Source organism: Mastomys coucha, unplaced genomic scaffold (genome assembly GCF_008632895.1).
Source record: "Mastomys coucha isolate ucsf_1 unplaced genomic scaffold, UCSF_Mcou_1 pScaffold22, whole genome shotgun sequence".
NCBI lineage: Eukaryota > Metazoa > Chordata > Mammalia > Rodentia > Muridae > Mastomys > Mastomys coucha.
Genome location: NW_022196905.1, coordinates 33,936,207 through 33,963,302, shown reverse-complemented (window position 1 = coordinate 33,963,302; position 27,096 = coordinate 33,936,207). Strand labels below are relative to the sequence as shown.

The window sequence follows — 27,096 nt, the reverse complement described above, 5'->3', positions numbered from 1 at the left end:
TGTTTCATTTATCTCTCATACCAAGTCTCCAGCAATGGCTCTAATAGCTTGCATACTAGTGGTGCAGAAGACATCTGTAACACACTCATTTTCTAGTTGATGCCACTGGCTTGGGTCATAGAACTGAGTGACAGCTGTTTTCTTCTTCATTGCTAGCACGTCTCTTATGAGCCTCAATTCTCACCCTGAACCAAATCAAACCATCCTTAAAATATCAAATGGGTAAACTTATTAAAACTATTTTACTTTAGGTGTAGGTGTATGAGCACAAGCACTCTCTCTTTCTCTCTCTCTCTCTCTCTCTTTCTCTCTCTCTCTCTCTTTCTCTCTTTCTCTCTCCCTGTCACACACACACACACACACACACACACACACACACACACACACACAGTCACATGTACACTTGTGTATAAGATAACTACTTGCCAAGATAGAGGAGGGTATTACATGCACAGGAGTTGAACTGACAGGTGATGTGAGCCTTTTCTTCTAGGAAGAGAACTTTGGTCCTCTGTTGGAGCAATGCTGGCACTTCACTGGTAAACTTTCTCTATAGCCCCTACAGATTGTTTTGATGTTTTTCTTTGTGTGTTTGTTGTGAGTTTTGTTGTTGTTATTTGGGTTTTATGTTTGTTAGTTTGGGATTTTTTTTCTTTCTTTCTTAAATTATGCTGTCCTACAAAAGGTTGTATGGTTGCTCAAACCCAAGGTTCTTCTAATGTACTGCCAAAGACAGATGCAAAAACAGCTCTGTTTAACATAGCATTAGGGCTGATACAGCAGACCAGGTGACCAGTGAGCAGAAGGAAGTTCCAGAAAACATCTAGGAGAGAGGTCAATGTCTAAGCAGACATATACAGCCAGAGAACAGCCAGAGAGCCCATGGGCATTTTTATTTACCTGAATCTAAGAACATTGATTATTGATCAATAAATATTTGATGATATTGGGGTGGGTAGGCAACTGTAAGGCCAGTGTTCCAATTCCTTTCATGTGCTGGACAAGCCTGGAGTAGCGTCTGCCAAAGAAGATGACTAACAGAGACTCTGAGCTGGGGCTGGGATTTTAGTTTCTTTTGAGGTTTGTAGCAGGTCATTAAGAAAGCTGGTTAATTGGCCTCTGACTTCCAGGGTATGAATAGAAGAATTCTTGCGAACCTCCTTTTGTATCTCAGGGATGGCTTGTGTTGTGGGATGTATTGGGCAGTGAAACACTTTGGACCCTTTATGAAGGAAAAATAACCTCAATCAACTTAGGGAATCAACACCCCTCCCTGGGTTGAAGGATTCCTGATCTGCACCAAGCTTGGCATCTGGTAGAAGTTTAAGGTGGCCATAACTGATAGTTGGCAGCTCTTTAATCTGAACTTTCCATTTGACCTCAATAGACGTTTGCAGGATTTTACTCAACTTCAGTGAATGAGAGAAAAAGTATATATCTAAATCTAAAGTAAATTTTAAATTTACTTTTCAAGATTCGGATTTAAAATGGCTTCTGTAAATGCACATTTTTTTCTTTTTCTTTTTTACTTGAAATGGGCATATCAACTTTACATTTATTCAAAGATTAAGAAGCCAGAGTCATTAAATTTTCTAATAACTTATCATTGAAAGCAAAGACTTGGTCTAAGCTATCTAAGATGTTGCTTGCTTTATAAGCCACAATATACCGTACTGGGCATCCATTTGCCTTCTCAGAGCACTGGGACTAATCTTTGCACCAGCTACAAGGTCAATTTCCCAGAGGAACTTTCCCCCTTAGATGGGAGAATATTGATTCTAGAAATGCAAATGATAAATATTTATATTCTGATTTTTAAGATATGGAAGCTATTAAAATAGCTTAAGTAAGTCCTTTTTATTTTTATTTGGCTACTTCTTTCTCCTTCATTTCACCCCCCTCCCTTGCCTCTTTTCTTTCGGTAACCTGCTTTGGAAGGCGATTGCTCTGGCTGAAGCAGTCCAGCATCTCCAAGGAGATTTCAGCTTCTCCGCCCTCCAAATCTTAAACTGAGTCACAATATGCAGGCTGACTCTCACACAAAACCTCTCAGCTTTAGAAAGCAGGAAAAACTTGATTAGTTTCAGAGGTGAAATTTGCTAACCTAGTTACTTTTGCTAAAGGGAAACTGACTTCTTAGGGCTCGTCTTAAGTCGATCTTTTTGAGGCGAAACCGAAGGAGGGAGGGTGTTTCATGGCGACACTGCACACTCTGAAACCACCTCTTCAAGTGGCTCCTGTCCCTTCTGCAGCGCAAGATGGAGCTACTGGCTCCAGAGACCTCCGGGGCTGCGCACCAAGCACGGGCGCCTAAAGCGAGTCACCTGCTGGTAAGGAACGCTGGGTACGAACACACGTAGGTACTGCGAAAGTCTTGGGGACCACGCGAAATTTAAGAAAGGGCTAATAGACATATGGGCCCAATGTTCGGACCCAGAAGGACCAGCGGACTAGGAGTCCAGGGTTTGCAAGGTAGATAAAGTCACCGAATCCACATTCCCCACCCTCTAGACTGAGCTGATCTCTCCCCTTAGATTAAAATCCGGGGACCCGAGGTTCTGGGTGAGCGGAGCCGGCTCCTTCCGGACCCAGAAGCGCTGAAATCGGGTGCGTGGCTGGTTTGCTGGAAGTCGGCGCTCAGGGACTCGCTGGGAGGCGGGACTCGGGGCAGCACCGGAGCCAACACGGCAGCAGTGGGCGCTCGAGATCCTCTTCTGCCCTCCGCGCTCTTCCCCAGCTCCGGCCTCCACTGTCCCCTCCTCCGGCTCCTGCTCCTCCTCCTGCTCCTCCCATCCTCGGAACCGGCATCAAAACGCCTGTCTGCAAGGTCCTCAGCGCTCTGCAGCCCGGAGCTGCGGCCACCGCCGGGTCTCTCTCGGTGAATTCCTGTGTCCCTTCACGGCTCGCCCGTCCCGGGGTGAGAGGGAATTTGCTCCAAGGGGCTCAGGTGCTTGGCGGTGTTGCAAGTCCATGGCCGGGCCAGAGAGAGGATTGAGGGCGCCGGACCGGCTAGACGGGTACGCGACTCAGGTGAGCGCTGCGCTTGAGGGGTGAGGGCTGCCTAGGCACCTTCTTCTGGTATTCTGACTTAGGGCAAGTGCAGAGCCCAAGGTGAAATGAGGCTAAAGCAGGTAGAATACATTGCACAGGAGAGAAGACTCCGGGTTATCTGATCCTCCTGTCTCTTGCCCCGGAACCTCACCTTTAGAATTTGCCAGATGGACTTATAAGATACCAGACTTTGTGACTCTTAAAAGACTGGACTTATGTTCCTAGCTGACTCGAGAGGGTCGTCGCTGCCCGTTGCTCGGCGCCACAGCTTCTCTCTAGGACCTTGGGCAACTGCAGCCAGAGCGGAGCGCTAGCCTAGCCCGGGTACCACCTGGGGCGGAGAACTGGGCTAGGGGACAGCTAACAGAAGTCACTCCGGAATGGGGCATCTGGGGTGCGAAAGTCTTGGTCTAGTTTGCCATTGCTTTCGGTAGCAATAGTGGGGAGACAGAGCATCGCCCGGGGTACTAGAAGAAGAAGGTGACAGGCAGGACCATAAGTATTAAGAAAGCCAGTTACATACGGCTGTTATTTTTTTTTTCATGTTACTTTTTACTTTTTTTCCTACCTCGGCTTCTATTTCGAGTACCACCGATAAAGGAGGCGAATGGGGGAGGGTGGTGGGTAAGGGATGTCCGTACACGAACCTGGAAAGCCTGTATTTAAAATGAGCACAGCTCACCCGGAGCCTGACCTCTTCAGGTGCGCCATACACACCCGCTTTTATAGCAGTGGACTCGGCTGCTTTCCTCTGGACCCTGCCTTGCCTGGAACTGGAGAGGCAGCTCTCCGAACGTGGGGTTCAAGCCAGTAGTAGGATGGAGAAGCCAGTGCTGGAGCCAGCCAGATGCCTACCAGGGATTGGTGGGCTGTGCCAGACTTAGCAATTATTTGTGGATGCCTCCGATTCTTTATGGCATAACCTAAGCTAAGGAGGCACCTTATTTTATTTGCATACATGGGGGTTCTCCTCTGGACCAGGAGTAGCACCCTTTCTCGCCAACCTCCACAACACAATGCAGAAACTGTGGTATTCTTGCTTTGCCTTGAGCGAGAGACTCACTCCTCCTCTTCCCTCCGCGCGTTATCCCGGGTTATTTTTATCCGTAACTATGCTAAGATGCTTTTGGAGGGATCCCGAGGAGACAACTCTGGATCCACAGTCTTGAAGCTGCTCTTCGAGAAGAGGTCTCTTGGTAGCCAGGAGCTGGAGTGAGTAGAGGAGAGCAGAGAGGAGAGTTCGCCCTTGCTTCAGTCTGAGCTCAGCATTCTCAGGAAAGTGCCTCCAGCACCCTGGCTACCCCACCTTCCATCCATTCCTCCCATCCTGATGGGAGCAGGTCTCCAGCACAGTCCTCAAGCGCCCAGCCCTGGGTATTTGACCAGCTGCTGGAGGGAAAACGAGGTCCTGTGGTTTCAGCTTTACTCCCAAATCTCACTGTATTTGTTGAAATTCAATTACCAGCTTCCACCCAGGAGTTTATTCCAGGAATTCTATATTTAACTTTAGCTTTTAATAAAAGGAGATAGAGATAGCTCAACTTCTGAACCCCCAACTCCCACATTTTTGAAGTGCTAATTCCTTTTGATACCAAGAAGTAGTCTTGCTTTCTACTTTCCCAGCAAGGGTGGGTGAGTAGTTAGAATGAACCCGACCTTCTAAAATTCCAAATGAATGCTTAAGCTACAATGCATTGGGCTGCCCTTCCTTATTTTCAACGTGGTTAGATTTTTACATTCATTGGACCGGGAATATTAACATTGATATGGACTGTTGTATTATGTAAGGTAACCCCCAACACACACACACACACACACACACACACACACACACACACACAACCCTCCACAGCCATGCCTGAGAAGGTGAACTTTAAAAAGAGCCTCTTTGGCATCCGTTACCCATCTAAGTCTTGTTCGACAGGGATGGACAAGTTCCTGACTAAGCACTCTTAAGTCTCTGCAGTTAATTAGCCAGAAGCCAGAGATGTCTTAGTGAGCAAGACTGAGCTATGCTCCTGGGCTTCACATCCTCCGCCAAGCTGCTGTGCATGTAATACACCACATCTTAAGACACAAAGTTTTGGACAGGGGATCTGGTGAGAAAGTAGCGCATTGATCTTACAAAGGGAATTTTGGACATGTGGAGGGCCCTTGCTGCTAGTAGGGGAGCATAAGCTTTATCCCTCCAGTAGATTATTGCCTTCCTACACCTTGTTAAGCAGAATGAGCTTTGCCTTACTCAAACTCCTTTATATAGCTGGGACTTGTGTTTTTATCCTCAAAAGAAGAAATTCTCAGTCTTGAAAAAATCCCAGGGATTCTCTGAAGAGAAAAGATTCATGGGAGCTTTTCTTGTCCTAAGTTAAAATTCAGTGGTGATTCCAAAGCAGCTGGGCTGGGGGCAGGGTGGGGAGTGGGGAGCTAAGCTGGCTGGTATGTGCTGCTCAACTTTGTGCTCTGCCTCTTTGAGCCCCAACACACAGGCTGGGTGGCACACAGCCACCAGCTGGACTGAGCCATGCTTTCTCCTGGGTGGTTAGATTTGGAGGCAAAGACAGACAAACATGTGGCTGCTTTAATGGGTCATAACCTATGTCTGTCATGACTATCTAGACCCCAGTTCCAGAGCCTGAGCCAAGAAATATAGCACTTTCTTGGGTGCTCTGTGGCAAATGTACTATCTTCCTAGATGTTACAGAAGGACAGACAGGACTTTACAGCTGAGGTTAGAAAATACGAACACTGCAGTTCCCCAGGCCCAACTTAGTCATGGCACCTCTGCTTTCTATCCAGGCTTCCCTTCAGGAATAAGGAAAACAAGAGACTGTAGGCTGGGATGGGGGCAACCTCTGGCCCCATGACCTTAGGCCCACTGTTTTCTCTCTCTATGTCTCAGTCTTTCCTGTAGATTAGTGACTGGAGAGTGATTAAGAGGAAATGATAAAATACACATAAAAGACATTTTGCTGACTATAAAACACTTGTGAAATTTTGACTATTTAATTTGCCTTTCTGGCATTTATGTTTTATATCTACTTAACGTTCATGTTAATTGTAATTGGGGTGGGCCTGCTTCTGAGTTCATCACAGTCACTAAACATAAAATGAGGGCAGATTTAAGTTTCATCTTATGTACACTCTACATGAATCACATCAGCACTGAGCCTCACTGTTTCTAAGAATTATAATTTTCAGGATCAACATTAAGTTTTAGAGTTGTTTTTCTTTGTCTGTTTTCAGACAGGGTCAAATATCCTGGGCTGACCTCCAAGTTGGTATGTAGCTAAAGATGACCTTGGACATCATCTGGCCCTCCTGCTCCTAATGTCAAGGGCTGGGGCTATAGACATAAACTATAGCACCCAGTTGTTTTAGTGCTATGGTTCAAACCAGTGTGCTAGGCAAGTACTCTACTAACTGACCTACATCCCTTGCCTTTTAAAGGTTTTTACTGTAGTTTTACTTTTAAGTTCAGTATGTACCTATGTCTTAACAAGATATATTTGGTAGGGAAGGACTTAATATTGCTTAATCAAAAAAGCAGAGAAAAGTTAAAAGACAATGACTCAGCAGAGGGAGAGCGAAGCATGACCAGCTTTGTGGATTCCTCTTGTCTAAGCTGGTCATCTACACAAAGTGTTTGCCTTTCTGTCTTTCTTGCTCTCTTTTTTTTCAGAATTTGTCCCCAGGGCCTAGTTCAGTATCAAACACTTAATGTGTTTTCCAAAACGGGTTTGGGAAAGTGAATGAATGATTGAACGGAATCTTCACAGCTATTCAAGAGAGCAGATGGCATCATTTCTATTTTAACAATTGAGAATCTGCAGATTAGGAAACGTTGTCAGTTTTCTGAAGGTACAGAGGATTCCAGATTGAAATTCAGATCTATGTGTTCTCATTGCAGACTTCAGTACTGCTTTGAGGGGGCCTCTCCATCACCCCTCCAAGTCCCACTAAGTGTCTGGAAGGTACCCAGCTTTCAAATATCATTCTTCTATATAGAATCTCCACTGTCTTGGTCAGAGAGATGCTCCTAGTTGGAGGTAGAGTTTCCTTTCCTAGTTTTGTATCTTGCAGCCCTGAACTCAGTTAAATTATCCCACCAGGGGATTGGAATCTGGAGGGAGCAGTGTAAGGACACAGAAACTGTATAGTGTTTATCACCAACTTGGGTCATGGATCAAGTGGCTGGCGTCAGCAGCAGCATCCAAGTCTCAAGATGTGCTCCCAGCGGAGCCATTCCTTGGGCACCATCTTGATATGATCCCTGGAGTGTGGTCCCCTTCATTCCTTCTCATTTTCCAAGTCTGGATTTCCGGCATCTCACGAGTTCCTAGAGGCATCACATAGTCTTCAGACAGATTCTTTTTTTGTGTCTGAGTTAGGCTGCATCTTAAGCAGCTGAAGCCTTCACAATTCATCTTCAGGACTGCCTCTGGCATGAAGCCTTCTCAGCTCCCTCCACCCACAGGGAATTAAGTCCATAGCTTTTTGCAGGCCGTTAGAATAATATTTACTGGGCCATAGTTTGTCAATAGTTATGTGCTACCAAGAGAGGACTAGAAAAATGAATACATTATTCTTCTAAGGAAAGGCTTAAACATAACAGAAATAGATCCCAAAGGACATCTTTCCTAATTTTTTTTTTCTCCCGCATAGCTGCCTGCTTTTTGGTAACTTTCCAGCAGGGGTCGCAAATGCCAATGCCTTCAGCTGCCAGACAAGCCTGCATAGGACAGAAACATAGGCCTAGAGCTCAGGTTCAACACTTTGTTGCCAGTGAAACCTATGGCCTAACCTTGCCAGGGTTTATTTACTGTTTAATATAAATTACAGGTTAGCAGTTTTATGTAAAATTTATGGACATCAGCTTCTAGCAGCCAGTACAACATGTCTAAAAAATACAAGTGAGTGTGCAGAGCATTTTTCTATAAAGGGGCCTCGGAGCTCTCCCATAGGCCTGCAGAGTATGTGGCTTCTGCATGCTTGGGATAGAAGAAGCTTTGGTTGGAATGTGACACTCACGGAAGATCTTACCTGTAAGGTCACAACAGGAATGTAGGGAAAAGAGTATAGACTGCTATAGTCACTTCCTTCCTCATGACCTGCTTCAGCCAGTTCTGGATGCTTATCTCAGTAAGCAGTTTTAGAATCCCATTTACACCTTTAACTCATTTGCTGAATTCCAACCCTGCTCTACTGACTGTTCTCCCTGCCAGTGACACAGCAGGGAATAAAACAGATGGAAGCCCTCACCACTGTGCACATCTTCTAGTGGAAGACACAAAGCAGGAGAATTAATGAAAATCCCTCCTACTTAGGCTGGTATATGCTAAGGATGGAAACAAAAAATCAGGGAAGTGTGCTATGAAAAGTCAGGGTAGCAGAGAAGCTGGAAAGTCTAAGGCACTTAGCCTAGGCTCGAGTTCAGTGTGACCAATGTAAAGTTTCATGATCTGACACAAAACAGTTTTCAGTGTGGGAGTACGAAGTCTTGATTGGATTCTGCAATTTCAAATTAATCTTCGATATTTCTGTGTGCCAAACTTAAATGATGACTGGGCACGTTGAGCACAAGCCTTGCACCAGACATTGTATTAAGTACAGTGATGGATCACCAAACCAAGCAATGATATTACAGACCAACATGGAAGGCGTCAATACAGTATCACAAGGGATTGGATCACCAGAGCTTTGGAGGGGCATAGGGAAGATGTCCTTGCAGAGAACCCCTGCACAGAACACTGGTAGTCAGTGCCTTTTTAACTGAACAGTGAATGTGCATATATATGTGCCAGAAATAGCTTACCTGTGTACTTTCCAACTTGCTTTCCATGCCTGGACTCCCTCCTTAGTGACAATTCCTTTGACTGATACTGACTTTTGAAAATTATTATTGCATTGTCTCTTGAGAGAAAAGTATTTAGTTTTTTTCTTTCAAAGTATGAAGGGTGATTATACTCTTAGAGGCCATCTTCCAAATCTACCCAGCTTTTCTTGATAGACAGTTGTCCAGGAGATGAGGAAATATTTCGCATTCCTCGTGAACTTCCAGTCAGTCAGATAAACTACCAAGGCTGTTTGTCAAAGGTGGGAAGTGTACCTCTGCTACCTTCAGTGGGCTTATCTCAGGGATGAGCCTCGTTCGTCACTGTTCCCTTTGATCAAATCTCTCCTTCTTTCTTAAGACAATTGTGTGGTCCCTGAATGTGCTTAGCTGTCGTCATCCTGCTACTTGACTGAGTCACTTGCTTACTATGCTGAACTCCCCCACAAAGAGATAGGTTCCATGAGAACAAAGACCTATATGTGTATGTTTGCTTCAGTTTCTAGAACACCGTGTCTGCTCCCAAGTACTAGCTCAAAAGAGAAACCTTGAGAGTCTTCATCAGGGGAAATGTGGAAGGGGGGGGGTTCTCCATGACGGGAAGAAATATTTAAAGAGAGAGGGAGGTATTAGAAAGAAAGAAAAGGATAAGAATAAAGCATAGTCAGAATTGGTGTGGGTCCAATTATTGAGACCCCAATAAATTATTTTGGGGTCTACAAAGTATACGTTCAGCTGAGTAACTGATTCTTTGGCAGGAACCCATTGCTGAGCTTATCTTAGCCACACAAACCATCTGACTCAGAAAGAATGTGGCAACGATAAGGTCTTGCATTGGCAGCTGGTGATAATACCAGTTGTCTCCCCCAACCCATCCACCCTCCTCAGTCCTACAAAGGTGGGAGAGCTTGGCTTCTTGGCTTTATATTTCAGGGAAACTGAGGCCTCGAAATAAATCACTTTTTTCCCTCCCATTCCCTGTGTGAAGCTGGTAGATCCTCTCTACCTGTGCTGAGCAGATAGCTTGAGATTATTCAATCCACCTGCAGGACTGAATGAGTAACCCACAGTCTGTTAAATGTTAGACTGGAAACTGTTCACGTCTTCTTTTATCCATCAAGAACTCCCACTTCAGCATTTTACGTCTTGTCGCCTTTCCCCAAGAATTCCTGCAGATTCAGGGCTTGTAAGCCCTGCAGTAGGTTGTTTTATGTAAATGGCTTCATTCTTTCATTTAGGAGAGTCAATCAAAGTCCTATATCAGCAGTTAGAATACAGTGAGAGAAAGGTGATTGCAGATGAAGCTGAAATGAAAAGGCATGCTTGCCTTGCTTAGAAAAATAACTGCACCAGAAACAGGGACCAGAACAAGCTGAAAGTCTCCTAGGGAAAACTAGTTTGCCCTTGACTCCCACCCCTTCTCCAAACAGACCCTTTCCAGCATAGAGAGGAAGGACAGACAGATATCTGAGATTCTATTTTCGAATTATTTTTTCTTTGCTGGTACTACGTGTTTGTGTTGGGTTTCGATGATCAGTGACTTTTCTGGGCCTTACTTTTCTCAACATTATTCTGAAACTATAAAGACATAAAAGTGCCTAGGTCCAGGCTTGCGACGTTGCCTTGGGTAAAGTTGATAGGTTTCACAGATGCAAATATAAGGCTGCCAATTACATTTAAATTTCAGGAAAACAATTGAATTTCAGAAAAACAATAAGCAACAGCTTAAGTGTATCCCAGATACATAAAAATTCATTTACTGTGGACTGAGAATATAGGTCAGTGGGCTGAGAATATAGGTCAGTGGGAGGGTGTATCCTTAATATCCCTGAGTACTGGGGTCCATCTGTGATGTTAGCCTGCTATCCTAGACTTACAAAGTCCCACTAGTTTCCTACATCTTGTGAGAAGTTACTTTTATGAAAACTCCCAACCATGTGAAGGTTAAGGAAAGGGTTACACTGTAATCTCAGAGGTGAAATGGTTTAGCCTGTGGGAATGGTCCAAGACGAAAAAGTAGTGTTGTTTTCCCCAGTGAGCTAAGCAAGGAGCAACCTAGCCTAAGAGTTCTTATTTGCTTGCTAAAAAGAGGGAAGCAGAACCTGATATGTATTTAGCAACAGAGACTCACATTATCTCTTTAAGACCATGATATCATGAGCCAGGTCTTTCTCAGCCATCTGTGGAAACAAGGAATTTTGACCTGTGAGGCTACCAGAGGAGTACTGGGCTTGCTAAGGCAGGGGCTTATTAAGTGCAAATATCGCTCCAAGCTCATCTCTATAGACCTAGTATTAGAATCTCTAATTCTGTGTGTTTAACTTGCAGTACCTGGAAAAGCTAGGAAACTAAGAAGAGGCCATTGGGAGGATTATGGCATAAAGAAGAGAAGGATCATAGTACATAGGCAGTGTGAAATTAGAGACGAGGATATAGGGCGGATAAGCAAAAAAGGGTTGGAGGATAGGAGAGAAAAGGCAGTAGGAGGGAGAGGTAACCAGATGTAGGGATATTTAAAAAAATGCATAATGGAACCCAATGAAAATATATCACTTATTCTTTAATAAACTGTTTGAAGGGAGATGCCCAGCATGGCTGGAGAAAGATGCCTCTAAAGGTCATGGGTTATTAAGACAACAACTCCATGGCAAGGATGGGCTGCGCTCTTATGAGTGGTTGGTCAGCGATCTCCAAAACAGTATAAGCTCCTATCATTTTCTTGGTTGCCAGTCAGATGGTAAGGCCATGTTGCTTGCTAAAGACACCATATCCCTTGAATGCAGAGCACAGACAAAGCAAGCTGGGATGGAAGAGGAAGCTTCCACTCTGCAGGCTAGCTTTCAGAGTCCTAGATGGTGCTTCTGGGGAAGCATGAAGAGACGGTGTCAATCCATGGTCTCATACAGCCATGAATCCTACTATGAAACTTGGCTGCCGGGCAAGCTATATCAGCTCATTGTGACGGTGGCCCTACTGTAAAGTAATCAGCTGTTTTCTGGTTGGATTTGAGACTTGACCCACAGATAAAATCCATGCCTGGTATGGCAAACCTGCAAAAACCCACAGCACAGGTGATAATGGGCTAGTGGGAACTGAACACTGTTGCTTAGCTTAACTGACACTGTCAAACCTCCTTTTAAATATGGATGTTTATAAACACAGATGTTAACCAGTGGATCCTGTCTAGTAAACAGCACTGAATGCAGAGGCTCATAGCTGCATCAGGTGCTGAGAATAAGTATTAGATGAATGCTCGGCTCTCAAACACAATTCCTATCAACCCCCCCCCCCCCAGAGGCAACAGGAACATCGTGGAAGAAAGGGAGGAATGAATCTAAAAGCCGTAGGGAATGGGGCCGTGAAATGTTATTTATTACCAAGACATAGCCATTGCAGTGATGCCCTAAAAGTGGCTGAAGATAAGAGCGCTGGGTCTACACAAGTCAAGCATGGCTAGAGGAGGGAAGTCAGATGGCCCTGTCCCTCACTGCTGAGATTTTTTTGATACTGATAGATTTAGGGAGTGGAGGGAATCATTGTATTTGCACTCCCACTGGTGACCCACCAGGTTCTACTGCATGGTTCCAATCCAGTGGCCACAGTGATGGCTCTGATTAAAACCACATAATGCACAACATCAACCCAATAGTCACAAGCCTGGGAAAGAGGCTGATAGGGATGGTGGATAATGTGCTATAGATACGAGCAAGAGATTAAGGATAGTGAGAAATTCCAATACTTTATATACATGTATGAAATCATCAAGTAGCAAAATTACTAATGAAAGAAAGGTTGGGTCTCCACACAGCTCCACTGGGATCTGATGTCAAATGCTTTGCAAGCTCCCCCCAACATAACTGCTCTTCCATCAGATGGCTGTCAGCCCATTAGAGAGCCTTTCACATGCACCATGCCTGGTTGGCTTGACTGGAACTAGGAACGTGAGTGGAGATCTCCCAAAGATTGTTAGAACGTGCTGTAAGGTTAGATGTGAGATGTCTGATCAGGCAGCCACTCGATAGGGCATCAAATTAGCAAGGAATTTGTTGCATGTATAGTTTCCAGGGCAGATTTTAATAGTTTCTCTATAAGATATTGTTTAAAATAAAATAATCCATTTCTGTTGCTATAGTATTAGTTCCTTGTATAACATGAACAGCATACTAGTAGTGGGTTTCTATAGACTATTGTCTAGAAAAATATGAGCAGAATTACTTTCAGTTATCCAGCCAGTTGGATCTGGTTGGAATTTACTATGTATGAACCATACCATAGAAGGTAAGTTGTTTCACATAGTTAAACGTCAGTCTTCACATCTGGGAAATGAGCATGCTTAAACTTGTAACACGTGGTTGTTTAATGTTCCGTTAACCAAATAAACTATGTCAAGAGATAGATGATGTCTGACAGATACTGCCACATGAAGCTGACAACTGAAAATGACAACTGCACTGGATAGGAAATTGAATAATATATCTCAGAGGCCAAGAACTACAGCTCATATGTTATATTAATAGGGTAATGTGTCAGTCATTAGTTTTAGCAGCCTTAATTTAGCTTACCTGTGAGAAATGCCAGTGAAGAAATTCTATAGGATGAGGACAGAAGACCAAGAGTGCATGTTGTGGGAGACAAGAATGGAGACAGGAAGGATGACATAAAAGAAAAACCAATAGGAGCAGACAAACTGAAGCCAAGGGCAGGGATTCCAGTAACATGTGTCAGGACGGTCCTCAGCAAGCCCTTAGGCCCTTGCATCCTCATGCAGGCACTTAGGATAATGATGCCTGCATCCTGTGTCCCACTGCTCAGCATCCCAAAGTAAGGCTCCTGATATGAACGGAAAAGGATGAAAACCTGTAACTGTCAAGCTAGAGAGAAGCTGGGAGATCCTGGTGCAGTGCAAAGTTGCAGATGAAAGACAGACAAGGACACCAAGTGCCACCTTGTACGACTGCCCACTGTGCTCTTGCTGGTTCTCTGATGAGGTTGGGCTTTGGATTTTCATTGTTTAAACTCACTCTTGGGGAATCCTTTCAGAGTGACATCCTGCTTGCTCTGTACTTCCTGGGAACAGGTACTCAGGGAGAATTCTCTCCCTCACCCCCACCCCCCGCCACTCTGAGCTCCATCTGAACACATTGTATGGAGGATCCCTTTAAGGGGATGCTAGATTCATCCTCTACCCATTCTCCAGGAATATGAGACCACACACAGGAACAGAGCACTGTTCTGAGAGTAGTTTGCAGTTCACAGTGACTGCAAACACAAGAAAATATCCCCTAACAGGAAAGAAGTGGTTTTCTGTTTTATTTCATATTTGGGAAATGATTTTAGTTTTGAAAACCTTCATTGTCTTATCTGTAAAATGTGTTTTACTAATTGATGGGCAATCTTATTTGTAATATACGTAGAACATCCATTAGGGAGCCTGGCACATTGATAGTATCAACATGGTGGCACCTAATACTCATTGTTAGTGTCTCTTGTTAGAAAAGCAGATTTTCATTGAAAACCAGATCAAGAATACCTTCGTGCATATAGCTCATTGCCCCTTTCATGTGTTGGTGCCCCACACTAGTGTAATGAAATCCCTTAGTGTCTCTCAAACAAGTGATCTCATTACATGGCTCTAAAGTAGGAGGACATTGACCTTTAAGCAGGAAGAGAAATCTCAAAACCCTTTAGATTTTCCCCAATAGTTCTTACCCATCAAAAATTAGCCCAAAAGTAAGTAGGTGTGTGTGTGTGTGCGCGTGCATGTGTGTGTATGTGCATGCATGTGTGTGTGTGTGTGTGTGTGTGTGTAAATATAATAGGGAACTGAGGCACAGAGGCATTCAAAACAATGAAAGCAGAAAATTAATTGACAGTGGGAAGTTCAAATCGATCTCTCTTATTTTGAGCAACTATTATAGCTGTGTTTGTACAGGGAAGGCAGTGATTGATCAGGCTGAACTTCATAACTTCTTTTTTATTGCTATCTTCAGCTAAAACACAGATCTTTTATCTGTCTGCTTTCTTCCCTTTTCCCTCAGCTGGCTCTATAACATTTGCAACCGTTTGCAGTCTGCGATATTTCTCCTTGTTAGTCTTTCCTGATGTCCTGGGCAATCTTTACAAAGCTCAGAGGTAAACAGAAACTCCCCTGTCCCCCAGTGCAATGAGGAATCCCAGGAATTGCAGTGTTATGCTCTTAGACATAGATGTGATCTCACACCACAACACAAGGTTTGGGTGCACATATCACCTTGGGAAAGTAAATCATTTCTCTCTTCCTTCAGTACTCACTCAGAGTTTTATACAATTCTCTTTGCTCATTTATTTAATATTAAATCTATTTCAGGAGCTGAAGTTATAGAGAGTGGGGAATTTGCCAAAAGACGCCCCTATAGCCCATCAGACTATTGTTGGCACAGAATAACTGTTGAATGAAAACACCAGAGACCCTGCCACCCTCCTTTTCAGTCTTCAAGATTAAGTGCAACGATGCATTTAATGATGATTTTAATGACAGTCCATTTAATTAGTTGGAGCATTTAATGCATATAGTAGGTGTGTAAATGCTCTCTCTTCTTGTTCTGTTTTGCCTTTAAAAAGTGAAAGTATTAATGAGCTTCCAAGTTGGGCAGCTGGTGTGTTCACTGAAATCCCTCCCCACTTTATTCTCTGTTATCTAATAAAGGGAGCCCTGTGATTTCCCCAACACAGATCAGAGGCATGACTATCCCCACATCTGGGGCACACTAGCTCTTGTTCTAGAGCTTCTTTGCCATTTTGTTTTCAGCTTCACACTGGGTTATTCTTACATTCTTTCTAGATGATCTCCTGATGCATCCTTATCCTGTGGCAAATCATGTCCTGGTTGGAGACCAACACAGATCTCTTTTCCAGGTACATGATGGTCCTATGCTTTGCTTCTCAGGCAAGGAAGGCCTGTGAATTTAGGAGCTATCTCCTGTTTGCCACATTGGAGTGTGTTTGCTTTCCCTTTAGGCTGGCAATCTGCTCTGCTTGAAACAGTAGTTGCTGCTCTCTTTCAGGATACTTGAAAGACTTGTGTGTGCAGGGGTTTGTCATCAGCCTCCATGAAATAAGCAACTCAAGGAGGACATTGTGAGAAGTAAGCCTTTACCTCATGCTTATGGAGCTTGAATAAGTAAGGCACATCTCCTGTACTGAGAGCACTAGTCTTCCAGGGGATGTGGTTATGACCACTGTTGACTTGACTCTGTCCCTGAGGACTTGGGTCCCAGACAACAGAACAACTAATTCTGCATGTCGCTTGATGCCTTGCCCTAAGTACAGGTGCAACAGTGCATCGAGGATGAAGTGTACTTAGATGTATTTGCTGAGCAAGGTTCAAGGGAAGGATGTGGTCCTTGTAGTTGGGAAGTGAAAGTACTATTATTATGAATTCAAAGTTTACTTATTATAAATAGGAACGTCAGCTTTGAGAGCAAGCTCATGTGTGAGTTCAGATGCACAGCTGCCCTTTGTTGCCTAAAGAAGTTAATGTAACCTGTGCAGGTGTTCCTTTTATAGTCAAGGTCGTTGGGCCCCATTCTCTCTCTTTGGCTGGGCTCCCTCACCAGAGCCTTTCTGAGAAAGAGCTCTCCCAGGGCTCAAGGATCCTGCTTCTAGCACGCCTTTATTTTTGAGTCTTGCAATTTGAGCCTGTTCACATTGATCTCCATTGTCAGTCTCAGCTTTATCACATACATCCCAAATGAAGCGGTGGAAGAATCTTGGGTTGACATCAGGCCACATGGTAGAAAGCTGATTGCATGGCTTAAACAAACCAGTTTGTGAGATTATTATCACCTGCCCTCTTTCCTTACCTGGATAGTTTTTAAGGTCCATCATAAAGACCAGGCCAGGAAACTCTGTGTCCTGTAGTCTGCCTTTCTGTTATTGTTTCCTCTGTAAGGAACAATATGCAACATTTTTATATTGAGGGAGGACCTTTTCCCTCAAGTGTTACTGTTTGGAATGTTACAATTTCCTATCATTCTTAGGACAGTTATTTAAGGAGACAAATACAGATCTTTTAAAACCCAAATTATTATTATCATTTTTGTCCAGGTTATGATAGAGTATGTGTCATCAAGTTCCTGTATACTGAAAGTCTTCCTTGTATCAGGAAAATTAGAGTGGATTTTATAATAGTGCACTTAATTCTTATGTTCACTCAAGTAGGACAGAGGAGTGCCCTTTCTCCCTTTCTAAGTGGAATTGATACCCTGAAGTATAGCCTCCAAGGAGACAGACCTGAGGCAGGATTTGTTCTCTTTACCCATTTCCCTATCCCTGTACTATATCCTGGACTTCACTCAAATGTGTTGATCTTTGTTCTTGTTCTCCTAGGCCTCCAAGTCGTCTTCAGTGTCTTCTGCAAGAAGCACACTTCAGACTTCTTTCAGTTGCTCAATTCATATCAACTCCACTCTTTTGCCTCTTGTGAAAGTGATTGCTTCTCTGTCCACAGTTCCCTTGCACAGTGGGCCCTTGGGGAGAGACGTTCAAGTGCAACATGTCCATAACAGCATACTGCAGTCTTATCTTATTTCATTCTTGTAATGATTAAACATCTTTTTATAGATGGTTCTTTAGTCTATTTCATATACTCCATAACAGATCATTAGTTCAATTAATATTCATTGAACAAGTGTTAGCTGTGATCTGAAGACAGTAGATTTCCCTATTAATTGTGATTTCCCTATTAAAAACAGTTCTATTCCTCCACTGCTCTTTATCAAGAATACCTTAGCAGCTTGGGAATTTGATATGTGTGTCTGCATTTAACATGTGTGTGTTAGACTGATAGTGAATTATAAGGGTTTATGGCTAAACCCTTGTCCTGTTTGGAATCTGAGGTAACTACTATAACACGAAAGGACATGTCTTAATTTTCTGAATGTTTCTCTTTTAAGATATGTATTAAATAGTTAGAATCTCTGTCCTAATTACTTCCCTGTTCAAGTGAGATCTAGAATATTCCCAAGTCTTGAACAAGGTCACAAAAAACTCAGAGCACAAAGGTGAACTGGGCCCCAGCTTCTTACAGTAGCTTGACATGGATCCATTTCTGTGCACCGGCCCTTTCAAGCAAGGGAGACTTTGTAGGGACCTGTTGTATGTGCCTGAGATTATCTAGGTTAGTTACTTAGACCACCTGAATAGAGCTTTTATCTGCTACAATGGGAAGCAGAAGTCAGAGAGTGACAATAGCTGACATTTCGTGAGGGTTTTCTCTATACCAGTTCGCCTCTTAAGCCCTTTCTATACTAACACTTCCTTTGGTTTTCAGACAATCCTACAAAGTCTGTACTGGTGCAATCTTCACATCTCAGATAAGACAACAAGGCACACAGATCACAGGATTTGATCTGGGCTACACAGAAGGTCTGTGGAGCTGGGGTTCAAAGCCAAACTCTTAACTCCTCAAACCTTCCCATTGTGAGTGCTGGGATTCATCTAGCGGATGCTAGAGAGCTTCCTGTTGATGCCAAGAGATTCAAATGCTTTATCTAAGTAAAAATAAATAGTACTTTAAAGGTACAAAGCACAAGTCAATCATTTTGTATTCACATTCTGAAAGGAGGCAAGATGAGAATCCTAATGATCTTTCTTGACAGGTGCCATCAGATTTGATCTGAAGATAGTGAAGTTATAGTAAGAAATAATAAAAGACCGCCAACACGGTTATATCAAGGGCAACCTATCCGGATAGATGACATAGCTTTTAGATGAGAAAGATAACAAAACAGGTGTCCCTTGTTTATAGTAGAATCATTATGGATAAATTGAAGTTCAAGTCAGAGAAAATTGAAGCACTAATTAATTTTGTAGCACCCAGGCTGATAATCATAACAAAGGCATGTTGAACTTAAATGGCATTTAAATGATGTTTCAGTTTGTTTGGTTTTTGTTTTTAAGTATAATTCCTCATAGTTTGTATGTGTTTATGGATATGTGTGTGTGTAGCAGCAGAGGGCAAAGAATGTTGTTCTGTTAAGTGTCATAGATTTATTCAGGAAAAGATATGGTCACTATGATATCAGTGCCTGCTGTGGTGCCAGGCCTTACTTGTTGTCATTCCAGCTTTGCTCCATGGGCATGGATGTGTCTTAAAACCCCTCCCTCTCCCTCTCCACCATTTTCTTCCTCTCCCTCTCTTTTTGTGTGTGTGTGTGTGTGTGTGTGTGTGTGTGTGTGTGCATGTGGTGTGTGTATGTTTGTGAAGTTTTACACATGCCACCACATGAATGTTGAGGTCAGGGTGGCGCCACCCAAGGTGCAAAACCTCACCTTCCACCTTGTTTGAGACAGGGTATCTCTGTTTTTTAGATCGTAGTTCTGCATGTCTGGTCAGCTGGCCTCTGAGCTTCTGGGAAGTCTCCTATCTCTTCTTCTTATCTCACAGTTGGAGGACGAGTATGCAGTCCACTCAAGTCCACTTGCATGCCAAGTGTTTCGTGCACAGAGCAATGTCTCCAGCCTGTGGTTGGGTTGTGGCTTTGGTGTTGTTCTTTCTGTAGTTTATTCACAGCGCTTGGCAGTACAGATAAATTGTGCTGTTAACATAGGACTTTTCAGTTTTACTATGTCAAGAAAACAGTGTGCATTCAACAGAAAATGTACTTTAAATTTAAATTTGGAGTAGCTCCTGATCCAACAATGTTTGGCATCATTTTCTCTTGGGGTGATGCTCTTGCTGCACCTCCAAGTCAGGTGAGGTCACCAGGGAAACCATCAACACACTGGTGACCTCACTGTTCAGTGGGGACGTTCCATAGGCTGTACATGTTAAATGCACTTTCGATTTGCAGGGATTTTGTCAGGACAGCTCCACTGTCAGTGATGAAACATGTTTCCAAAACCTGCTTTTAGTTTCTTTTATGATTTTTAGACAGGCTCTCACTATGTAGCCCAGTCCTTCTGCCTTTGTTTCCTAAGCATTTGGATTTAGGATGTATCACCATGCCTGTCCAAAAAAAAAAAATGTGTTTTTATAAGTCTGTGATAAATAAACAACCCATGTATACCAAATCTCTGAGCAGAAATTTCCAAAAATTTTCAGTAGTTTTCCCCACGTGGGGATCTATTTGGATGAAGTGGCCTTTCAGGAATTCAAACTCAGGACACTGCTGTGTTTGCTCTCCTATTGGGGACACCATGGAGTAACCATGCTCCTGAAAGTTCATTTCTGGCAACTCTCACCAACACCATGTGATCCCCACAGTGAATTCTACTGGGTTAGAGGTTATACATGCCTGCCCCAGTTTCTGCTACAAACAACCTAGAATGAATGCCCTGATGAGGGTTCTGTAGAGCAAGCCCTGTCTCCCCCATGACAGGTGCCCAGGTATCACTTGTCCCATGGTCTCCGAGGCACTCCCTGCTTCTTCTCAACTGTCTCCTATCTGAACCCTTATTTTCATGGCTGTCTTCACATTTACTAGGAAATTCTGTTATTAGCTCCTTTATGCGTGTCTTCTACTTTAGCAGGGGACTCTTTAAAGATGATGAGTGGATTGTTTACATATCTCTAGAATTCTAAACAGTTTTGAAACCTTACAGAAGCCACTGTGTAAAGGTGAATGCTCACCTCTAGGCAAAGTGCATATCTTAGGCATCAGAACTTACAGGTTTGATTTACTCTCCAACTCATTTTTTCTTACCTTGTCTTTTTCTGGCAACAAATATTCATGTACTAATTAACAAAATCTAATATTCCTGATGTAGATATTCATAGTGAGATCTGGAAAACCCTGAGTCTTAGATCATTCCAATCCCTGGACTTAAAGGCCATCTGCCACAGTTGTCAGCAGCTACCTTTTTAGGCGGACCATGCACACAGCTTGCTTGCCACAGCTCCTACCAGTCAACTGACTTCCTGTGTGATGTCATCTGCCTCGACCCAGCAGACAGTCCTGTGCTTATGCAGCGGAAGGGCTTCCAGCAAAAAAAAAAAAAAAAAAAAAAAAAAAAAAACTTAGCTCTGCTGCTGCTTCCCTGAGGACTGTGTGCTAGTGGGGCTGCTCTAAGCAACTGCCAGGGATAGGTGCTTACTTACTCATTGCTCACTATCCTGGAGGATGAGATCTCGAAATCCAGTGGTAAGGACTCAGTTCTTTATATGGTTTGTTTCCTGGTCTTTGGGCAGCTTCCTTCTTCCTTGTCTTTACACATGTTGGACACATTAAAAAAAAAAATTCTCTTTATTTCCTTTCCTTTCGAAGGACACCTGTCCTTTCAGATTAGGACCCGACTGCATCCCCTCACCTAAACCAAATGGCTTCTCAAAGATGCTGACCTTCAACTGCAATCATATTGGGTATCAGTGCTTAAAAGTATAAGTACTGACCAGACATTCCTTTAAAGCTGGCCTAAGAAATAAAACAAATCCTCTCTTGAGCTTTGTCTAAGTGGACAAAGAATTTGCTTTGCATTACACATATATTTTTACACCTGTAAACTCTTCTATTCTCCATTGCCTAACACAGATCCAAAGGGATTTGTGTTCATAGGCATTTGTGTTCATAGGGGTTTGTGTTTATAGGCATTGGTTTAAGGTGTCACGCTACCCTACTCTGTGTAACATCTCTGTGCGTGACTTTGAGGTTCTTGCTCTCTTTGTCTATCTCAGTTTCTCTTTCTGTGAGTAGGTACCATGACATGTCAGTAAGTGGATTTTGTCCCTATCATACCACTTGTATCTTGGCATCTCTGTGAAAATATACAGAACCCATGAGTGTTCGCCACATGCGGCATGAGGGATGACCCTCTGCCCTATGCAGGAACTTTCCCGCAGCTAAGAAAACACCTGCCAGAGGTTGAGTCCCAGCTGGAGCACTCTTGCTGCAGTACCCAGTCTCCAATCTGCTGACAGGTTCTATTTCCACTCAGCTACATGGTAATATGAGAGGCCCTGTCCGCTCTCCTGTCACACGGCTCTGCCGTGTGCTGCCTCTGCCGCTGTGTTTCTGTGTCTAATGAAGGATTTATTTAGGTCATTGCTGCCTTCTGTGCCCGAAATGAAGCACATTGAGAAGGAACTCTGTCTCCCTCCCTTCTCTGGAGCTGCAGCAACTAGCATCTGCTGTTCCACTTTTGTCGGGGGTTAGGGGGTGGGTGTCTTAGGAAGACCCTGTTCTGTGCTGTCCTTAAACAGAGAGCCTAATCCTGTCTGTTCCACTGTCCTTTCTTCCTTGAGCTTCTGTCTGCTTGAGTCACTGCAGCAGTTTGGCTCACGAACAAATGCATTTGACTAATTATCATCCCCTAGATCCTATTTATACCAGGAAGCATTTTTAGGGATAAAATTAGATACCATGATTTGAAGGCATGCCATATGAACAGTGTCCTAAACACCCCATACATACTATTTTATTTAATCTTTACAATAAAAAAAAATATGTAGGGCCAGTGCTCATGAGAGTTTCAGAGCTTCCCTGCCGGTTTTAAATTACAGAGCTGAGGGAGGAACCTAAGATTTGGCTGGAAATCCTCTTGTTAATTCCAACTTCTTGTTATCTATCATCTTCCTGGAATAACTCCACCTCTGTGGTCAGGCTGGTCTCTCTCTTTTTTGTATACCAGGATTGTTGTTAATCCTGGGTTTAAAAACCAGCTATGTCCACCCCAGTGAAAAAACAAACAGGGAAACAAAGGGCGGCCCCTCCTCACACCACAGCACTGAGAGTTGTAGCAGGCATCAAGATTCCAGAACTGTTCCATGGACTTCTGAGTGTCCCTGACAACTTACAGACACAGAAGTTCACACCTCTCCCTGAACTTTTAGAGTACCATTTTCCTCTTTAACTAGACCTTGGAAGATTGGCATGCCCTCTCCCACTTGGACAGCTTTAATACTTTTGATAGAATGTGATGGACGTCCTGAATTGCTGGAGGAAAAGTTGGAGTCACTTCCTTCTAACACCTCCTCAGGGTCCTTGGGTTCTAATCTTGTACCTGGAGGGGCAGATGCTGTTGTGTTGCTTAACCCCCAACTACCCTGTGGCTAGAGACAGTATTCTCTGATTCTGCAAGGACAGCATGATACCTTCCAATCCTTGCCAAATTATGCCCCCCACAACTACCACCCCACCCTCACCCCCACCTAGATCCTATCTAGCTGTGTGCATTATCCAGGTAACCTTTTTGTGGATCTGGAACATTCTCGCATGATGGAGGACTCCAGGGAACTCAGAGAGCTTGGAGGATCCGCATTCCAAGAGTATGAATCACTTCGAAGGGAACTTGGGCCCACTTTGACTCGTTTAGCTCAGATAGCAAATGTGCTCCAAGAACACTTATTAATGTTACAGGAGCTGTCCTTCGGTCCTTCCTACCCTGAACCCTTCCCACTTCATCCTACCTCTTAGCAATTAATTATCATACCTCCAAACAAAACTGAATGTCAGCATTGGCTGAGGAGTGTCATGTAGAGGCAATTTTAAGAAAATAAATATTTATGGAGGTCTTGAAATACCCATGTCCTTTCACAGACTGACAGGCACAGACTGAATCTCTCTCCTATTCCTTGCCTTCCAAGATGCCCTGCCAAGGATAGAAATTGACACCGTAGCAACAGACTCTTAAATCATTGTGCAAAGATGAAAGTGAAGACGTTTTTGACTTTTAAGGATGAACAAATAACCTGATGCTTTCAATTGCCCAGTTTAGTTGCATTAAAAAAAAAATGACAGTCAGTCCTATTGTTCAAACTGTGTCTCTACTCAGGTTTCAGTACATTCCAGAAAATTAAATCAGTCATCATCATGGGAGACTTGAAAGAAGCAGTTTTTGCACAGTAGTTTATTAGAGCTGGTGCCTTCTGCTATCTTCTCTGGCTTTTTTAGGAGTTTCTGCCTCTGCCCAGAGTACACTTGTACTGTCCACAGAGACGCTTCCCTCCCAAGATAGGAGACGGCAACCAAGAGCCTTGGAGAAGGACTCTGCAGTTTAGTTTTGATACTTCCTGGTTCTGTGACCGTGAGGTGGCTACTTAACCTTAATAACTTCCTTCTTTAACTGCCCTGGGCAAAAACAGCAAGACAGTGATATTTGCTGAGAACCTACAGTGTGCTAGATACTCACCGTGTTGCATACCTAGCAAAGGTAATAAATGACCTAATACTGATTGCCCACAGATGTGGTAGGCTTAGGCCCATTTTGTAGAATTTGTATAGGAATGGCTCCAAGGCTTAGGCCACTCCCTGATGCTTTCGAGGTCCCATGTTTTAAGGATAAAGAATTGAACATGGGACATGAGGACTGTGGCCTTTTCTCAGTTCTTCTACAATGTACCTGCCTCTGTTATGTGTGTGTGAATGTCTGGCTTCTCTTAGATGTTTTCTGCTTATTGCATCTGCCACTGGTCAAGGAGTGTTTCCAGCCCTTCCCTGCCAACAGCTTTCTTTCACATGTTAATCTTAATGCTGCTGTCACCAGTTCCCACTCTCTTGCCATAGCATCTACTCCTAACATCTGTGGTCCCATGTATCTTCCTGGAAAGAAGGGGTGGGGTGAAACACTGAATACCTAAGAGGTAATATACTTACCTGGGATGACTTCCTAGAAGAGTTCCCATTTGGATCTGTCTAATTACCAGAGCTTCCTTGCATCATCACTATTCTCTAACACCCTTTCAGTGCTTAGAAATGTGAAGTAAAATGAAAACAACATTCTTGCTGGTGGTGACGCTGGGGGTTCTAGAGGGGATATCTGCTCTCGTGGTTACTGTCTTCTGCACACAGTGACTGCCCAGCAAATAACCTCTTCCTTTCTACCTCTTCTGTTAAATCGCAAAGCCCTTTACCTAGAGGAGATGCATGCTTGAGCTAGCTGCGTGCTCATGTTAGGTGTCAGGACTGTGACAGCATCTTGAAGACAGATTAACATGGACCTCACTATCCCATGAAATATCTTGCATATATCCTCTGATAGTGAATATGTTCTACTGGTGAGACAAAAGGATATATTAGAGTTAATTACATTTGGAGACTGAGTCATAATGTGAATTATGTAACAAAAAGACTTAAGGAGAAAATTAAAATATTTTTGAAGGGCTATTTCATAGCTACCCTTCCTTTTTAATTAAGATGTTTTCTAGACTCCTGGGTGAGCTTGTTCAATCACTGAGCAATAGGAAGCCTCCTCCCCACCCCCACTTCAACATCTGGCTTCTTCTTGACTCTCTAGGAATAGGAGAGACATTGCAATTTGGCAGTCTTTCTAATGAATAGTCTGTTATGTTTCACCTTTGACTAAATTAAAATCTGTTCCCTGTAACTTATAGCCATTGGCCTTACTGGCACCTGCATTTGACAAGTTCATAGAGGAAATAAGTCTTTGCCCCCTACAGTGAGCCAGGAATAATACCATTCTCTGGAGTGAGTATCCAAGGAAAACTGGTCACTGCCAAGAGACTCAGTGGAGTCCAGGACTAGGTGGAAAGGTGGAGGGCAGGTGTGATTTGGTACAATGGATGAGTCCTTTAAAGATGGATAATGTAAAAACCATTGAGGGAAAGTTCATAATTGAAATAAAATCTGAATAGCAAGAAAGAGACAGCTTCACAAAGCCTGGCATACAGCATTCTGGAAATGAGGATCTATACATGCCAAGTCCAAAGCTGGGATGAACTTAGAAGTGTGAGGCATGGAGAAGCTAGTGTGCCCAGAGCTTGGCAAAGAAAGAAACTGAAGTCCAAGAGGCATGCAGGCCCCACATTAAGGATGTCCCTAGCCTGAACTATTAGGACTGAATTCCAAGGACAATGGAGGCCATCCTCTGGGAGAGCCTTCGGACATTTGGTTTTCCATACTTGCTATTCAGTATCGTCATGGGGAGGGGGAAAGGGGAGGGAAAGGATACGTGCTGGCTTCCAATTCTTAGTTTGTCACCCCAGCACACAGAAAAATAGTCTCTTTGATTAAAGCAGCAGAGAGGAGGACGGCTTCCCTCTTGGATTTCATAATCCATCTATAAAATATGAGGTTTAATTTTGTCAGCCAGTCTGAGGCTTCATAGTCCTCCATTTGGGGTTTGGCTACACAACAGTACTTCAACCCAAAAGGCCCATTACATACACACATTTTGATTAAGAATCCAACCAAGGATGTGGAGACGTGAATAGGTGACTAAGAGAACTTCCTTCCTGATCTTCCTGAGGACCCAGGATGGATTGCCACACTAATCCCAGGCACTGGGAAGAAGTGAGAGGCACAGCCAGACTCTGGGTCTACCTGCTCAGATTCCACTTGGGTGCTAGCTCTGCCCACTCTTTCTCGACAAACCTCTGATTCTTTTGAACCCTGCTTTCTCATACCAACGCTAGCTTTCCTGATGGCTCCTTGTCAAAACTGTGGGCATGCTATGTGTGAAGCTGCCAGCCCATAGCCTGGTGCCAACAGAAGCTGGAGCTGCTGTGTATGTTCTTGCCAGGGTGCCTGGCCTCAGCTCCAGGTGCTTGGAGTAATCTGTGTCTGTGCCCTTGACAGCTCCAAGCTTTCAGATAGCCCTCTGCATTCAAGGTCACCTGGTTTATTTCCTGTGAGAGAATAATGAAGTTATCAACAGAAAGAATATGAATGTATTTATGTCACCTGCAAGTTCAGGCTTGCCTTCCTTGTCCTTTTCCTGCACAGGGACTTCTCTGTGAGTTGGGAGGGGACCTCTCTATGAAGGTGTCAAGTGAAGAATTACAACTTCCCCAGCCTTCTGTCCTTACCCACCTCAGTTGCCCCAAGCTACACAGGAACAGGGAGTGGACTGCTATTGTCGGAAAGACACATCCAGGCTAATCAAGACTTACTGTAAAATGCTGAAAATTTTCTCATTAATTTTATATTATGATTTTATTCTGGAACAAGGATATTTTGTGTACATTGAATAATATAAAATTGGATTTCTCTCATATGGCTTCTAAGAAAATTTAAAGTACAAATGTGACTCATTTCTCTTAGGTAAATCTCTCTGGCACATACTTCTTCATTCAAGATCCGAAGGAATCATTTGGGGTAGACTCTTATTTCACAGATGATCAGACTTAGGCAAAGTGTCAAAGTCAGTTTGTCTAGACTGAAAACCAGAGGCAGGGTATATCGCCTGGCCTCACAGGCTGTGTAGATCTTCTTGCCCATTTACTGCCTAAAAGCAATTAATGGGTTTAATACCATGTCCAATATTCTCTGAGTATATTTGAC

General features: G+C 43.5%; 1 protein-coding gene across 3 annotated transcripts in view; it reads left to right on the top strand.

Annotated features, from left to right (window-relative positions):
• Positions 1-2,771: 2,771 nt before the first annotated feature.
• Hs3st1 (heparan sulfate-glucosamine 3-sulfotransferase 1) overlaps positions 2,772-27,096 on the top strand; it is a 30,060-nt gene continuing 5,735 nt past the window's right edge. The window contains exon 1 of one of the 3 annotated variants that reach the window (XM_031341974.1): positions 2,772-3,017. The gene's annotated coding sequence lies outside the window, so the exon portion shown is untranslated. Of the gene's footprint in view, positions 3,031-15,580; positions 15,776-27,096 lie in introns of those variants that run through there. The other 2 variants (XM_031341973.1, XM_031341975.1) reach the window with 2 other exon arrangements.